The following is a 12,385-nucleotide window of genomic DNA, read 5'->3' on the forward strand; positions in this document are numbered from 1 at the left end:
TCTGGGTCAATAATTAGATCAGATGCCCGATTCCATGACCCAAGTAAGAAGTGGTGATAGAAGCTCTTATTGCCCTAAGATGATCACACGAGTGACGTGCAAAACCATGAAATGAATGTGTTATCGCTATCTTCTAGATCCTAATAATGGATGATGAAGACATACAAATATTTAATTGATGGATATTCATGTCCATACAATATTCGAACGCACAGAAGAAGTAGAAATGAAATAAATGTGGACGAGAGGAAAAAAGTTAAACTAACACATTAATTAATTTCACATTTTTCATGTGCATCTCGAAGGTACAATCGCCTTTGCAGGTTTGAATTAATGGTGTTCTTTTGGTTGGACTATGCCTTCTAACAGCTACCAAACCAACAAGTACTAGTTGCTTTAAGTTGTTTTGTGGCCATGAATCAGGACCATTCATGCATACATCAGTACCATATAGAAAATAGTTGTAAGTTCTGAGATTTGGAAAATGGGTTTGAACGAATTTAATACAACACAGCCCCATCTAGCTAGCTTCATTCACAGAAACTTGGATCATTCACAGTAGACTTTTGGGGTTTAGTGTAGCCAAACTAAGAGAGTTGGCCGACCACAAATGGGACCATTGCCATGGCCAGGAGAAGGTGCCACGTTAAAGCACGGGCAGGTAGTCTTTCTCCTTGGCCAGTTGGACAATTACCCATATCATCAATAATAATTCAAGCAAACCCATTACAGTGATTGGTGAGTGCATGAATGACAAGTGTATCTGAGTCCCTTTCATCCAGAAATGAGTTTCTTTGGCAGTCACTGTAATAGATCAATTATATGCTCGTTTTCTGTTTGGGTAATTCCGTTTGGGGGTTGGGAGGGGTTGAAAATAGAACTTATGCATGAACCACACAACCCTTTTCCTACCATCATAAGGGGCGATAATCAAAGCAGGTATATATGTTTCTTCACAGCTAATGTTAATCTCCACAAACCTTTTCAATTTCATGCCATTATAAGGCACTGATCAAAGGTTTTTTCCACAGCTAATATGGACCTCCACAAACCCTTTTCGAGACAGTGGAGAATGTAAATGATTATGATTGTCACTACCCATTAAGATACCAGAGTGGGATATAATGTGAATTCAGGCTGGGAAGGTGATTGGTTAACAGCCATGGACCCCCGGAGTTTAAAATAATAAATTGTGGATAATTTATATTTAGAGATACATAGATGAGGAAGGGAGCTAGCTAGCAATGAAGGAAGAGCAAAGTGGAAAAATAATAAAAATGGCAAAAGAAGGTAAAGTGAATAAAATGGCCACTAATGATCTTATATAGAATTAAAGACCCCCCAGCTGCGTTATACCTAAAAGCAAATGTTAAAGCAATCTTTTAGGGCTTTTAGCCCATGCAAGGCCGGAACCACTGTCTCACTTTCAAGCCTACACAGAGAAAAAAATAGAGAAAGATGAGCTAAAAGACACGACCATAGCTGCATGCATGAGAGAATTGATATATGCTGTCATATCTACATTTCTACTTTAAGATCTCTTCATTGGAAGCAACTGCTCTTTTCGGTTTGGGTTTTCTTTTTACGAGGAGTACGTAGTAGGAAAAAACAAAGAGGTAGTGGATTCTCCCTTATACGCAGGCAACAAAAGGAGTTCATATTCTTTTTGAGTAGCTTTGTTTACAAAGTAGCAATTGTGTAGGGTCATATTGCACTTGCAAAAGAGGGTCTAGGTTTAAAAGCTTAAGGTTCTAACTATACAAAGACAAAAAGATGGTAATACAAAAGATTAAAGCTAAAAAAGAAACAAAATGATCTTTAGGGATCGATTGACATTGGAGAGAGAGAGAGAGATGAATCGGAGAAGTAAGCACTTTATTGGGTAAATCAGAAACCGATAGGAAAGCCAAATTCACGGGGGTTTAGTTTAATGGAGAGAAGGGAGATTTCCCAAGATCAGAAAGATAAAAGCATAAGAGGCACATGCAGTCACTCTTCAATCGAAATATTAAATCCCACATCGAAAGTTGAGGATTTGGTTCATATCTAGAAAGTACACCATGTCATTCATCTACGGACATTCAGCATCACATTCACCGGATGGGATGGGATGGGATGGGATGGGATGCGATGGGATAAATAACCTATGCTTGACCTTCACCGAATGGGATATGTAATCGTATATGGGACTTGGGACTTGGGGACGTGGGGGTCATTCCAAAATCAAGGAGAGCATTAAGTTCAACCTAGGAATGAATTGGTGGAACTTAATTCAATAAATTAAATGTGATGGTTTCTAGTCAAACCGTAAATAGAGTTGCGGGTAAGTTTTTGTGAGTGTGGTTGGGGGGTGGGACAGATGCACCACATCTTCGACTGCGCGACGATTTCTAGTCAAACCGTCGATCAGGGTTGACAACTTCCGACTTGAGCTTGGAACGCGTATCGCGAGACCCTTAGCTACGATCATTCCCATCGGAGATAACCGTCAGATAGATATCGAAAAAACGCCCGGAACCAAAATAAAGAACACCCAAACCGTCGATCCGGAACCCAAAAAAAGAACCCCCAAACCGTCGATCAGGGTTGACAACTTCCGACTTGAGCTTGGAACGCGTATCGCGAGACCCTTAGCTACGATCTCCCATCGGAGATAACCGTCAGATAGATATCGAAAAAAACGCCCGGAACCAAAATAAAGAACACCCAAACCGTCGATCCGGAACCAAAAAAAAGAACCCCCAAACCGTCGATCAGGGTTGACAACTTCCGACTTGAGCTTGGAACGCGTATCGCGAGACCCTTAACTACGATCTCCCATCGGAGTTAACCGTTAGATAGATATCGAAAAAACACCCGGAACCAAAAAAAAGAACACCCTGAAACGAGCTCCGTAGCCTAAGATATCGCCGCTCAAAGTTTGGCCATCCGGAGGCGTCAGAAAGGAATCTCGCTTACCCGTGTGACCAATCGTAAGCTTCCGATTAGAATCTCGCGTGGGTGAGCCTGCTCGGCCCTCCACTGTAACATTTTGATTCCGTGCGCCGCCGGTGCACGGGTTGGAGGAACCTAAGCCGTTAGATTAGAATAGGCTTATCGATCGTTGAACGAACGGCCGTAGAACACATCACGATCCCAGCCACCAAAATGGAATCTGAAATAAGAAATAATCTGAACCGCTCGAGTCTTTTCTGGATGCACGACCGCGCACGATTGCTTTCCTGCTCCCAACCCATCACAGGGCCCGAAACGGAATCTTCACCACTGCCCCTCCGTTTCAACTCCGATTCGAGGGCCGATCGCGGCCGTGCGTCCGTGGCGACGAGCCCTACAGATAAAATCCCTCCATGTCGGCAAATCTCCGCCGCCTCACTTAGGAAACCGGAAGTAACTCAAAAAGGACCAAAATGCCCTTCACGATAGCCGCGACCGGCACCTCGCCCGTCCGGGCTCCGAATTCAGCGCCGATCGCGGCAGTGCGTCCGCGGCGATTAGCTCTACAAACCAGATCCTTTCTCCGCCGCCTCGTGTTGGAAACCGGAAGTAACTCAAAAAGGACCAAAATGCCCTTCATGATTACGCGACCCGTAACTCGCCCGTCCGGGCTCCGAATTCAGCGCCGATCGCGGCAGTGCGTCCGCGGCGATTAGCTCTACAAACCAGATCCTTTCTCCGCCGCCTCATGTTGGAAACCGGAAGTAACTCAAAAAGGACCAAAATGCCCTTCATGATTACGCGACCCGTAGCTCGCCCGTCCGGGCTCCGAATTCAGCGCCCGATCGCGGTGCGTCCGGCGAGCTCTACAAACCAGATCCTTTCTCCGCCGCCTCACGGAAACCGGAAGTACTCAAAGGACCAAACGCCCTTCATGATTACGCGACCAACTCGCCCGTCCGGGCTCCGAATCAGCGCCGATCGCGGCAGTGCGTCCGCGGCGTTAGCTCTACAAACCAGATCCTTTCTCCGCCGCCTCATGTTGGAAACCGGAAGTAACTCAAAAGGACCAAATGCCCTTCATGATTACGCGCCCGCACGGCCGGCAACCAATTCGAGAAACAAGAACAAAAAGACAAAGCCAATGCCCCGCGAAAACCAGATCCTTTCGCGCCTCATGTTGGAAACCGGAAGTAACTCAAAAAGGACCAAATGCCCTTCATGATTACGCGACCGAGCGCCGTCGGCTCCGAATTCAGCGCCGGTCGCGGCCGGTGCGCCCGTGGCGGGCAGAACCACCTACAAGGGTCTCCATACTGGCAAATCTCCACCGCACCAGGAAGGGAAGCACGGAATGACTCATAGTGACCAAAACGCCCTTCAAAATCCGCTGTTTGATGCTTAACCATAACAGCATCACATTCACCGGATGGGATGGGATGGGATGGGATGGGATGCGATGGGATAAATAACCTATGCTTGACCTTCACCGAATGGGATATGTAATCGTATATGGGACTTGGGACTTGGGGACGTGGGGGTCATTCCAAAATCAAGGAGAGCATTAAGTTCAACCTAGGAATGAATTGGTGGAACTTAATTCAATAAATTAAATGTGATGGTTTCTAGTCAAACCGTAAATAGAGTTGCGGGTAAGTTTTTGTGAGTGTGGTTGGGGGGTGGGACAGATGCACCACATCTTCGACTGCGCGACGATTTCTAGTCAAACCGTCGATCAGGGTTGACAACTTCCGACTTGAGCTTGGAACGCGTATCGCGAGACCCTTAGCTACGATCATTCCCATCGGAGATAACCGTCAGATAGATATCGAAAAAACGCCCGGAACCAAAATAAAGAACACCCAAACCGTCGATCCGGAACCCAAAAAAAGAACCCCCAAACCGTCGATCAGGGTTGACAACTTCCGACTTGAGCTTGGAACGCGATCGCGAGACCCTTAGCTACGATCATTCCCATCGGAGATAACCGTCAGATAGATATCGAAAAAAACGCCCGGAACCAAAATAAAGAACACCCAAACCGTCGATCCGGAACCAAAAAAAGAACCCCCAAACCGTCGATCAGGGTTGACAACTTCCGACTTGAGCTTGGAACGCGTATCGCGAGACCCTTAACTACGATCTCCCATCGGAGTTAACCGTTAGATAGATATCGAAAAAACACCCGGAACCAAAAAAAAGAACACCCTGAAACGAGCTCCGTAGCCTAAGATATCGCCGCTCAAAGTTTGGCCATCCGGAGGCGTCAGAAAGGAATCTCGCTTACCCGTGTGACCAATCGTAAGCTTCCGATTAGAATCTCGCGTGGGTGAGCCTGCTCGGCCCTCCACTGTAACATTTTGATTCCGTGCGCCGCCGGTGCACGGGTTGGAGGAACCTAAGCCGTTAGATTAGAATAGGCTTATCGATCGTTGAACGAACGGCCGTAGAACACATCACGATCCCAGCCACCAAAATGGAATCTGAAATAAGAAATAATCTGAACCGCTCGAGTCTTTTCTGGATGCACGACCGCGCACGATTGCTTTCCTGCTCCCAACCCATCACAGGGCCCGAAACGGAATCTTCACCACTGCCCCTCCGTTTCAACTCCGATTCGAGGGCCGATCGCGGCCGTGCGTCCGTGGCGACGAGCCCTACAGATAAAATCCCTCCATGTCGGCAAATCTCCGCCGCCTCACTTAGGAAACCGGAAGTAACTCAAAAAGGACCAAAATGCCCTTCATGATTACGCGACCCGTACCTCGCCCGTCCGGGCTCCGAATTCAGCGCCGATCGCGGCAGTGCGTCCGCGGCGATTAGCTCTACAAACCAGATCCTTTCTCCGCCGCCTCGTGTTGGAAACCGGAAGTAACTCAAAAAGGACCAAAATGCCCTTCATGATTACGCGACCCGTAACTCGCCCGTTCGGGCTCCGAATTCAGCGCCGATCGCGGCAGTGCGTCCGCGGCGATTAGCTCTACAAACCAGATCCTTTCTCCGCCGCCTCATGTTGGAAACCGGAAGTAACTCAAAAAGGACCAAAATGCCCTTCATGATTACGCGACCCGTAGCTCGCCCGTCCGGGCTCCGAATTCAGCGCCGGTCGCGGCCAGTGCGCCCGTGGCGGGCAGAACCACCTACAAGGGTCTCCATACTGGCAAATCTCCACCGCACCAGTAAGGGAAGCACGGAATGACTCATAGTGACCAAAACGCCCTTCAAAATCCGCTGTTTGATGCTTAACCATAACAGCATCACATTCACCGGATGGGATGGGATGGGATGGGATGGGATGCGATGGGATAAATAACCTATGCTTGACCTTCACCGAATGGGATATGTAATCGTATATGGGACTTGGGACTTGGGGACGTGGGGGTCATTCCAAAATCAAGGAGAGCATTAAGTTCAACCTAGGAATGAATTGGTGGAACTTAATTCAATAAATTAAATGTGATGGTTTCTAGTCAAACCGTAAATAGAGTTGCGGGTAAGTTTTTGTGAGTGTGGTTGGGGGGTGGGACAGATGCACCACATCTTCGACTGCGCGACGATTTCTAGTCAAACCGTCGATCAGGGTTGACAACTTCCGACTTGAGCTTGGAACGCGTATCGCGAGACCCTTAGCTACGATCATTCCCATCGGAGATAACCGTCAGATAGATATCGAAAAAACGCCCGGAACCAAAATAAAGAACACCCAAACCGTCGATCCGGAACCCAAAAAAAGAACCCCCAAACCGTCGATCAGGGTTGACAACTTCCGACTTGTGCTTGGAACGCGTATCGCGAGACCCTTAGCTACGATCTCCCATCGGAGATAACCGTCAGATAGATATCGAAAAAACGCCCGGAACCAAAATAAAGAACACCCTGAAACGAGCTCCGTAGCCTAAGATATCGCCGCTCAAAGTTTAGCTATCCGGAGGCGTCAGAAAGGAATCTCGCTTACCCTTGTGACAAATCGTAAGCTTCCGATAAGAATCTCGCGTGGGTGAGCCTGCTCGGCCCTCCACAGTAACATTTTGATTCCATGCGCCGCCGGTGCATGGATTGGTGGATCGGAAGCCGTTAGATTAGAATAGGTTTATCGATCGTCGAACGAACTGCCGGATCTTCCTGTTGTCCTCTACGTTGGTGATGCGCCGAATCAGGGACCACGGAGATCCTACTTACACCCTCAATCTGTACCCTTGATTGCGATCTGATCTTCTAAAGAAACGTTGTACCCACGATCTGAATCTAAAGAACGTCAAAGCCCTACGCGGCGCTACACTGTAGAACACATCACGATCCCAGCCACCAAAATGGAATCTGAAATAAGAAATAATCTGAACCGCTCGAGTCTTTTCTGGATGCACGACCGCGCACGATTGCTTTCCTGCTCCCAACCCATCACAGGGCCCGAAACGGAATCTTCACCACTGCCCCTCCGTTTCAACTCCGATTCGAGGGCCGATCGCGGCCGTGCGTCCGTGGCGACGAGCCCTACAGATAAAATCCCTCCATGTCGGCAAATCTCCGCCGCCTCATTTAGGAAACCGGAAGTAACTCAAAAAGGACCAAAATGCCCTTCATGATTACGCGACTCGTAACTCGCCCGTTCGGGCTCCGAATTCAGCGCCGATCGCCGCAGTGCGTCCGCGACGATTAGCTCTACAAACCAGATTCTTTCTCCGCCGCCTCATGTTGGAAACCGGAAGTAACTCAAAAAGGACCAAAATGCCCTTCATGATTACGTGATCGCGGCGTGCGCCGCAGCCCAGCCCTCCGCCCGTTGGACGGGACTCCAGAATTCAGCGCCGGTCGCGGCCAGTGCGCCCGTGGCGGGCAGAACCACCTACAAGGGTCTCCATACTGGCAAATCTCCACCGCTCCAGTAAGGGGAGCGCGGAATGACTCATAGTGACCAAAATGCCCTTCAAAATCCGCTGTTGGATGCTTAACCATAACAGCATCACATTCACCGTATGGGATGGGATGCGATGGGATAAATAACCTATGCTTGACCTTCACCGAATGGTATATATAATCTTATATGGGACTTGGGACTTGGGGACGTGGGGGTCATTCCAAAATCAAGGAGACCATTAAGTTCCACCTAGGAATGAATTGATAGAACTTAATTCGATAAATTAAATAGAGTTGTGGGTAAGTTTGTGAGTGTGGTTGGGGGGGGGGGGGGGGGGGGGGATCATCTCAAACTGTCGATCAGGCTTGACAACTTCCGACTTGAGCTTGGAATGCATATCGCGAGACCCTTAGCTACGATCTCCCATCGGAGTTAACCGTTAGATAGATATCGAAAAAACACCCGGAACCAAAAAAAAGAACACCCTGAAACGAGCTCCGCAGCCTAAGATGTCGCTGCTCAAAGTTTGGCCATCCGGAGGCGTCAGAAAGGAATCTCGCGATACCCGTCTGACCAATCGTAAGCTTCCGATTAGAGATGTCAAGGGGTTGGCCAAAACAGCAGAAACTAATAAAGGAATTGTGACGGAATACACGGGCCCAGGGATAGCCTCCAAGGAAGAACTTCCCCCGACTAAGAAGCAGAAGGGAGCTATCTTTGCTTCCGAGGACCACTCTCAGACAGCGATACCAAAAAAGCTCCAAAAATTGAGAGAGAAGGGTAGGAAAGCATCTGATGCCAGAGATGTGGCTGTTGACACACGAGAGTCGAAACCTAGAGGGGATGCGGAGGTGAGCCTGAGAAAGAGGAAGTTAGAGGATGGTGTTCTTCTGAAGCAACAACCAAAGAACATCAAAAACCTCAAGAAAAGGAAGAGCAAAGATAACAAAGACTCAGGGAAGGAAGCTGTGGATAAACTTGATATGCTTGTAGAACAGTATCGATCCAAGTTTTCACGGCGCTCTTCCGACAGCCCGATGGTGAAAAGCAAGGTTCTAGGCAACTCAGAAGATGGTTCCAGTCATAGCTTCCGATTAGATCTTTAAGAGATTATGGTTGTTATTTCCATGTATTTATTCTTCTGTGGTGATGATTTTCAATCTTGTATCATCCACAACTGTATTTATATACAACTCCAAGATGGTTCTGCTGATTGCTTACCCGTAGCTCTCTTTAATGGTTGTAGTTGTATTTAGGGGAAAATTTTGAATTCTTGTGAAGAGATGTCAGCCTGGAAGCAGCGGGGACTGCAGGAAAGTGTCAGAAAATCGAATCGGTGAGTGCCAAATCGGATTCACCTGGGAAAGAGACAAAAATAGTTTGTAGCAGTAAATCACAAATAGCTCTTCATTAATTTATGGTTTATAATTTATCTTTTGTTTGTACTCGATAGAACCGGTTCACAGAAAGGTTATGAATCTTCTGCAAATCTTTATATTCGGAATAGGTCCAGAATATAATGGAATAGATGTATGTTGTAATATGATAAAGGGGGCAGTTTAGTCTTTTCATTATGGTTAGGATAGGCTGAGTCTTATTGAGTTGTTTAGAGGGTATGTGAGTAATTTCCCTTGTTGTATCTCATGTATGTAATTTGGGGGTTTTGGGTTTTGAGGATCATTCGCTCATTTGCTCTCTCTCCTCTCAATCTCTCTCACGGGTTCTAGGGTTTGCTCTCCTCTGGTTTGGTGATTCTGCTCATGCGCAAGAAGACTCCATTGCTGCTCCTTGCTTGATCTTTGTTGTGAGGTTTACTCTTGTAAAGGTGTGCAAGTATTACTTGCTGTTTGGGCGTGGAGGTGCTGGTTTGGTACTCTCGGTTGTGCGTTCCAGGGAAGAAGAAGCAAGGCTGTCATTTGTGGTTTCAGGTGTGATTGTTCCTTGTCTTGATGTTTCTTTCTTTTACCTTTTGTATAGAGTTATCACACTGATCTTAGGGCTGTAATCCTTCTCTGTTGTTCTTCGATTGCATAAGCTTGGTGAGAGCATATCTCATCCTTGGATGTAGGTCTCGACCCGAACCAAGTAAAATCTTTGTGTTGTGCGAGTGATTGCTTCTGTCTCTACGATTCTTGTTGGTATTCCGCTGCGTTAGACTAGATTTTCTTAACAATGTATCTAGGGAGGATTCACTTTCAAGCGACCATTCCATAGATACATGTCATTGTATTTTATTGTTGGATCAATTTGAAAAAAGTTTAAGAGATTTTTATCAATAGGTAATGTTGCTCCAATACCCAACCAAAGAGCTATTGCGGTATCTTGGAATTTTTTCACATTCTCTAAAAAAAAGGTATTGTCAATAATTTATTGGGTATTGTACAAAGTATTTGAAATACAGGAAAGTAGTACCATTAAAGTAATATTTGCAAAGGGGTTGCAAATGGATCTATTGGTTCACCAATCATTGATGGTTAAGCTTATATTATATGCAATAGTACCTAGAATTACTACTGAAAAATATATACAAGATCGTCAGGCCACGTGGGTTTGTTGTAATAATTATGACCCACCCCTTTAGCCAATTTAACTCTTATTACAGGATCATTCAAGTCAAGTTTCTTTATTATTGTGAAACTAGGGGAGCACATTGTTCTACCCCTGCGGGGAGTTGATCCGGTACATGAATAGTAACATCTTCAATATGAGATCTGATTCACATGTCTAAATTTGAAAAAAGAATATCAGTGTAGGCCCCACAACTGATTACATATGACCATGAAAATGCATGAGTGGCCATTAACATGGATGAACAACGTGATTGTTCTTCACCCATACATGTAGATGCATGATCCACACGATCAAGAAACATTCTTTTTTTGGCCAAATTTAAATATATATATATATATTTTTTTTTTACATATTTTTTTCTTATGAGGTTCATCCGGGCCAGTTTGTGCGCACCACAATTACATCCTCGAATTAATGCCGCCAAATGGGTGCGAACCCAAGACCTCCCCGTGGGAGGTAGAGCCTTTAACCGCTTTACTAACTCATCTGATTACATATGATCAAGAAACATTCATGAGCACTTTGTGCTTCCCTGACAATGTTACAATTGCAAATTATGTGGGACCCACAATTAAAAAACAAAAAATAAAAATTTTTGAAAAATAAAATCAATCACCTCACACTGTGGACCCTTGTAATTTGTGTTAATAGCTGTCGGGAAAGATGATACGGACCCTGCGTTGCCTTTCCCCTAACCTAACATAGTGATCCTTCGAATTAATTGGGTACATTAGAGTCCACAGTCTAGACAAGGCCTTGCGCATAAGTCCTATAACCTCGGGGGCCCATATCGGTTTTCTTAATTAGAAAGGCCCATGCCATTATTAGGTGGGTAGTGGGCCAGGCTCGAATTAAACAAAATTTAAATATTGCGAATCCGATGGTAACGGTAATATGACCATTTTATCACCACTTACCATGCAGTAAAACGGCACCTGGAATACAGAAACAGCGGTAGGTTTGTCTTTTGCATCTAATCCTAACTATGGGCTTATGGGCCTCTAACTCTACAGGCCCATAACAAGATCCTCAGTGCGCTGTGTTCCGGTACACCAACAGAATAGTGTCATTCTGGCTCTGATTGCTTGTGAGGATTGAAAGGGAAGTGAAAATTCCACTAAGAAGAACTGGACTTAGCAGTCGTGTGAGCTGCCCTGTTTCAACGTTACATGAACGCATGTCAAGGTGTTTAAAGAGAGAATGTCAATTCATAAGGTTTCTTTTAGTTATATTCCTAGAATTAACAATGGCTATGCAGATTTTCTTGCTAAGGGTGCTTGCAGGTTATCTCTAGATAGATCTTGGTGGGGTATACCACCTTTGTTTATTGTGGATCCTTTCCGTTTGTATAGGTCTTATGACCTTAACTCTTTTATTTAATTTAATTGCTACTTGTTTCTTTTGGCAAAAAAAAAAGGAATGTCAATTCATCCTTCCGTAATAACAATGATAAAAAATCGAGTGAAATCCAAACTACATTCTGTGTTACCCACACAGGTTACAAACTTACTGTGCTATGCCTTTACACCCTGATGTGTTAACCAAAAATGTTTGAAAAGAAAGGAAGGGATTTGATCTGGGTCATGAGGGAGGTTCTCATTTTCTTCTAGATTGGGTCCCCACAACCGTGTATGACTCTTGACAATTGTCCCGTTAAAGGACAACATTATGCACTGCAAGTGTGCTGGTAATGGTTTTGGGCTACACAGAGTCTGGGTGGATTTGATTTTTACAATAAAACAGCATTAGTGAGTTTAAATTTTGGTTTGGTTTTGACAGCAACACTCAGAAGAAAATTACACACAAACACCATTAATAAACCTATGAGTCTATGAGGCATGATGGGATGTGTAGAATAGGTTGGTCCTTAGTGGGGTCCATATAAACTTTTCTATGGGCTTTCTTTTGCAACATATGGGTCCCATTTGAGCCCATCTCTCACGCCTGACTAGCTGATGACCTGCAACTTGCAACCAACACAATTTGTGGTGGGTGATCACCCTTTGACCAAAACGAATGTGGACT

The sequence above is a fragment of the Hakea prostrata genome, chromosome 4 (genome assembly GCF_041222555.1).
Source record: "Hakea prostrata isolate BN-2017 chromosome 4, UWA_Hpros_2, whole genome shotgun sequence".
In the NCBI taxonomy this organism is placed as follows: domain Eukaryota; kingdom Viridiplantae; phylum Streptophyta; class Magnoliopsida; order Proteales; family Proteaceae; genus Hakea; species Hakea prostrata.